This window comes from Pistacia vera, unplaced genomic scaffold, assembly GCF_008641045.1.
Source record: "Pistacia vera cultivar Batoury unplaced genomic scaffold, PisVer_v2 Contig927, whole genome shotgun sequence".
Lineage (NCBI taxonomy): Eukaryota > Viridiplantae > Streptophyta > Magnoliopsida > Sapindales > Anacardiaceae > Pistacia > Pistacia vera.
Genome location: NW_022196809.1, coordinates 220,780 through 227,353, shown reverse-complemented (window position 1 = coordinate 227,353; position 6,574 = coordinate 220,780).

Here is a 6,574-nt window from a genome sequence, read left to right as displayed (position 1 = left end):
ATCCATCCTTACATGCACAATGGGAACGATGCAATTCTTTAGTCTTGACATGGATCTTTAATACGGTCTCAAAAGAAATATTCAATAACATTGTGTACTCAATAAGTGTTCATCAGGTATGACAAGATTTGCTTGAGCAGTACAACAAAATCAAAGGAACGAGAGTTTTTGGAATACATAGGGAGATTATTAATTTAGTTCAGGGGACAAATTCAGTAGTTGTCTATTACAATAAACTCAAGATATTATGGCATGAGTTGAGTTCTTTAGTAAGTTTGCCATCTCTAGATAGTGATTCAGCTAAAGCATATCTGGATCATCTTAATCAACAGAAACTATTGCAATTTCTGATGGGGTTGAATGAATCTTATGCACTGGTACGAAGTCAGATATTGCTTATGTCTCCCTTGCCATTAGTAAAACAAGTGTATTATGTGGCAAGTCAAGGTGAAAGTCAAAAGGTGTTAATTGGATTCAATAATAACACAAAAGTGACAACGACACTCTATTCACAAAGTAATTAAAGAAGCTAGGGACAAAATTCCAAATACAATGGGAAGAAGTCTTACATTGAGTGTGAACATTGTCACTTGCCAAGACACAAGAAGGAAACTTGCTACAAATTTCATGGATACCCTGCCGATTTTCAATTCACAAAAGGTAAATTTGGAACAAAGACCAAAGTTAATGAGGTGCAATCACAACAATCCCAGACACAAAACTTAGAGTCTTCTTCAGATAGTAGTAAGGGTGGAACTAGTCTTGGGAATGTTCTGTCAGCTGAGCAATATAGTCATTACTAGGCAAAGAAAATATAGCAACTCCAACAGCAAATCTGGCAAGTAAAATCATTTCCTTGTATCACTGTTTAAATGTTGAAGATTGGATATTAGACTCAGGGGCTATTAACCATATGACCTATAACTTTCATAATGTAGAATCTTCGATTGCTAGTGATTCATCCATGACAACCTTTTTAGGCCTTCCAAATGGAACTAAAACTCCTATTAGACATGTTGGTTCTGTCACACTGTAATATGATTTGTGTCTTGAAAAGGTTTTTCATTTACCTGATAGTATATATAACCTTTTATAATTATCAAAGTTGACTTCATTTGGTAATTGCTCCATTACTTTTTATCCTGATTTTTGCGTCATTCATGATCTTTGGAGTGACAAGTTGAAGGGGTTTGGTAAGCAAAGCTAGGGACTATACTATGTTCTGCCTTTTTCAAAAATAAATTCGAACTCTTCAGATTTAGGAATTAATAAAAGTGTTTGTACACCAACTTGTGGTCTAAATGATGTATCTGTTGCTTCATTAATAAAAAGCACTTGTTTTTCTTCAACATCTCCTACACATTCTATGAAAAGTGATGTAGCACTTTGGCATAATAGGTATGGGCATGTATCCTATTATGTTTTGAGGAAATTGCATCGTGGTTTACAAGAGATGGACACACTTCATTGTTCTATTTGTCCCTTAGCCAAGCAAACTAGGATACCTTTTACATTGAGTACTACAGTCACTTCTCATATTTTTGAGCTTTTGCATTTAGATGTATGGGCGCCATATGAGACACCAACACAGGGTAATGCTAGATTTTTTCTTACTGTTGTGGATGCCAATTCTAGGACAACTTAGCAATTTCTCATGCAATATAAGTCTGAGGTTTTCCAAACTTTCAAAAAATTTCTTCACATGGTCTAAAATAAGTTTCAACAAACTCCTAAATGCATTAGGACTGACAATTATTAGGAATTTTTTAATCATCAATGCCATGATTTATTTCTTGAAAAAGGCATCACACATCAAAGTACATGTGTTTATACCCCATAACAAAATGCGGTAGTAGAAAGGAAACATAGGCATATCCTAGAAATTGCTAGAACATTTAAATTTCAGTCTCATATTCCAAATCATTTTGGAGGTATTCTGTTAAGGCTGTTGTCTATATTATAAATAGGTTACCTACTAAAGTTCTTAATGGCATGTCACCTTATGAAAAGTTTTTTGGTAAAAAACCTAAAATTGATCATTTAAGAGTGTTTGGTTCCTTGGCATATGCTACTACTTTGACACCTAAAGACAAGCTATCTCCAAGATCCACTCGTTGTGTCTTCATAGGTTATTCTTCCACACAGAAAGGTTATATCTTGTATGATTTACATTAAAAAACTATTCATGTCACTCGAGATGTGATTTTCTATGAGACTATCTTTCCTTTTCCTTGGAAACAATTTAGTTAACAACTTTTTTATCAGAAACCTTCATGGAGGAAGACTTTTCTAATTCATCTTCTTCGATTTTACTACTTGTCCTAAAGAAACATGCATTTTACCAGTATAAAAACCAACTTCCTCTTTATCTCCTTCTAATTCCTCACCTCTTAAATCCTCATAGCAACCTATAAATCATTATTCACCTCAAAAATCCAGTAGAACATCAAAACCACCAACATGGACCAATGAATTTATCTGTCCAACCTTGCCTAAATCTAATCTTACTTCTTTGACTCAATATCCAATTCAGAATTACATCTCCTATGCTCACCTTTCCTCATCATATCAAAGTTGTTTGTCCAAAATTTATGCCCTTACTGTGTTGGGATTGTGCCTTGAATCTTATATTGATTAGGAATGGGAGTTGCAAGGGGACTCTCCATTTTAAATAGACTAGTAGATTGGGCTTTTTAAGTATCTCAAAAATTGTAAAATAGACACTAAAATAATAGTCATTGTGGGCTGTTATTAAGGGTGTAATTGGACTTTTTGGGATAGTGTAAAGAGTTTGCAATTTTTTTCTTCTAAAAATTGCACAATTGTAAGCTTTTGCTTAATGAATTATTTGAGTGGATAGTGGATGTAGCCTAAATTGATTGGGCCGAACTACTTTAAAATTCTTGTGTTTGGTTTGCTTTATTTTTTTATTTTGTTGCTTGCCATAATTTTGCGTTTGAGTTGTGGGAATCTTTTTCAACAAGTGGTATAAGAGCCCACGGTTCATGATTTAAGAGAAGGCAAGCAAGGAGAAGGTAAGCTCAAGAGGAGGTTGGATTTAAGAGTAGATCAGCGACTGTCAAGCATCTCAAATTTTCTGGAGGTATGTCTAAGTTTGAAGTTCCTTTATTTGATGTTAAAATTAATTTTATGTTATGGAAAAATATGATGCAAGACTTTTTGGTACAACAAGGTCTTGATCAGACATTAAAAGAGAGTAAGTCAGAGAAGATGTCTGATAGAGAATGGAATAAAATTTAGAGGAGAGCTGTTAGTACAATCAGATTGGCCTTAACTCCAGAGATAAAGTACAGCGTGCTGACTGAGTCTACACTAAAGGGTTTGTGGGAAAAATTGGTGGCTATTTATGCGTTGAAATCACTGACTAACAGATTGTGTTTGAAGATGGATTGTATTCTCTGAAGATGGATGAAGGTATGAGTTTCCATGATCATTTAAATGAATTTAATAGGCTAGTATCTCAATTGTTGGCTATTTCTGATGAGTTAAAGGATGAAGAAAATGCATTGATATTGTTGTCATGTTTACCTAAATATTATAGACATTTAGTTCAAACTTTGTTGGTAGGTAGATCTATTTTAAAATTAGATGATGTGACTGCCTTGTTGTGTGAGAATGAAAGGTTTATGGGATCAGAGAACTCATCACTTAGAGGAGATCTACTAGTTGCAGAAGGTTCTAATCGAGGGAGGACTCAAGAGAGAGGTGATAAATCAAAAGTTAGAGATTACAGTAATAAGAAGTCTTATTGTTGTGGAGAGAAGGGACACATCCAACTACATTGCAAGAAATTAAGAGAGGATATGCTTGTTTTCAAGAAGGCTCAACAAATGAAGAATTCAAAGGATGATGCTTGGGTTGCTAATAATGAAGGTGAATTTTTAGTAACATGTCAAGATGAAACTCAAACTTCAAAGGGTGAAAAAGGTTGGGTTTTAGATTTCCTTGCATCTATACATGTTTGTAATGATAAAAATTGTTTTCTTGAATTGAAAGAAGATGAAAATTATGGAAATATTGTTGTCGGTAATAACAAGAAAGTGAAGATTGAAGGTGTTGGTAGCATTCGTCTCATGCTTCACAATGATGTTGTCAAGAAGCTTCGTCATGTGAGGTATCTATAGAGTTGTAGTCACAATTTGATTTCTTTGGGTGAGTTGGCTTCTCGCGGATATACTTACATTGGTCAAAGAGATGGATGCGAAGTGCATAAAGATGATGTTTTGATTTTGCAAGGCAAAAGGAATGAAAAACATTGCTTGATGAAGGTGTGTGTCTTAAGAAATCAAGAGATAAAGTTGTTCAAGTTCCTGTTGTGAAAGAAAAGAAGACTATCAAGCAAGTAAGATTTTTAGATGCTACTGTGATGTTTAGGTATTCAAGTCAATGGAGGAATTATTGGGATTGTGCCTTGAATCCCATATTGCTTAGGAATGGGAGTTGCAAGAGGACTCCCCCCTTTAAATAGACTAGTAGATTGGGTTTTTAAAGTATCTCAAAAAATGTAAAATAGACACTAAAAGAATAGTCATTGTGGGCTGTTATTAAGGATGTAATTGGGCTTTTTGGGATAGTGTAAGGAGTTTGCAATTTTTCTGTTAAATTGATTGGGCCGAACCACTTTAAAATTCTTGTGTTTGGTTTGCTTTTTTTTTTTTTTTTTTTTTTGTTGCTTGCCATAATTTTGCGTTTGAACCTATTACTTTTAACCAAGCATCTAGAGATCCTAATTGGGTGGTTGCTATGCAACAAGAGATTAAAGCTTTAGAAAGAAATAACACTTGGTCTTTAGTTCCTCTGCCCCCTGGTAAGAGTCCAATCGGTTGTAAGTAGATTTATAAGCTTAAGTATAAGGCAAATGATTATTTGGAGAGATGCAAGGCAACATTAGTTGCCAAAGGGTATACTCAACAAGCTAGAATTGACTATGAAGAGACTTTCTCTCCTCTTTACCACATGGATATGGACAATGCTTTTTTGCATGGTGATCTTCAAGAAGACCTTTATATAACTCTTCCTCAAGGATTTTCTAAATAAGATGATAAGTCATTAGTGTGTAAACTACACAAATCATTCTATGGCTTAAAACAAGTTTCAAGGGCCTGGAATTCCAAGCTTACTACTGCCTTGCTATCTAGTGGATTTCAACAGTCTTCCTTAAATCATTCTTTCTTTTTCAAGAAAGTTCACACATATTGTTATTTTACTTGCATATGAGGATGATTTAGTCATTATCGGAAGTGATTCTTCTTTGATATAGAATACTAAAGATCAGTTGCATTCTCATTTTAAGCTCAATGACTTGGGTTCATTACATTATTTTTGGAGTTTTGAGGTTGCTAGATATTCTAAGGGTTTTGGTTTATGCCAAAGAAAATATGCCTTTGAGTTCATTGCTGCCTTAGGATTGTCTGCGGCTAAGCCTACTGTTATTGCTTTGGATCAACATTCGAAATTAACTTCTATAGAGTAAGACAAGTTGTTTTATGGTAATGAAGATCCTACCTTGTTTGATCCTTTTGTGTTTCAAAGGCTTATTGGCAAGTTGCTATATTTGTGTTTAACTGGGCCTGATTTGAGTTAGTTTATGCAACAAAAACAATCTCATCTCACTGCTAGTCTAAAGATTGTTAGATACATTAAAGCTTCTCCTGGTATGGGTTTATTTTTTCTAGCTCATGGTTCTATGCAGTTGTAGGGTTTTTGTGATCAGATTGGGCATCATGTCTTATGACCCGCAAGTCAGTTACATATTATTGTATTTTTCTGGATAATTCACTTATTGCATGGAAATCTAAGAGGCAAGCCATTGTGTCTAAGTCCTCATCTGAAGCTGAGTATAGAGCAATGGCTTCTACAGTTTGTGAGGTTGTCTGGCTCACACAACTTTTGACAGATCTTGGTTTTCCATTGTTGCTTCTTATTCCTCTCTTTTGTGGAAATCAACCTGTCCTCCATATTGTTTCAAATCCCATGTTTCATGAGCGTACGAGGCATATTGATATTGATTGTCACATTGTTATTACTAAACTCAAGGAAGGATTAATCAAGATTTCTCATATCTCCATACATGAGCAGCCTACCAATTTGTTTACCAAGGTTGTTAGCGGTATCCTTCATCAACATCTCTTATGCAAGTTGGGAGTAATTGATACTCATCACCCACCAACTTGAGGTGGGGTATTGGCATATTGCTTATTGTAGTAGTTAATTGGTAATAGTTGTTTTAGTTACTGAAGTGGTTACAGTTGTTACTGTAGCAGTTAAGTTTGTTAAGATAGGTTTAGTTAATTTGTTGGTTTACAGCTATACAACTATGGTAAAAGAATAAACCATGATTATTGTATACAAAACATAAACACTCTTTATTGAATACAATGAGAGTTGTTCTTCTGGAATTCTTCATTCAATATTCCAAAATCTAACAATATATTTTGACATATAATGGTAAGAAAAATAATATGTTTATAAAGTTTGTTTTCCAATTTTTGAGCATCTTAAATAATGTGATATTCGTTCAGATAATGTTAACTTAATACTATCTTATAATTAG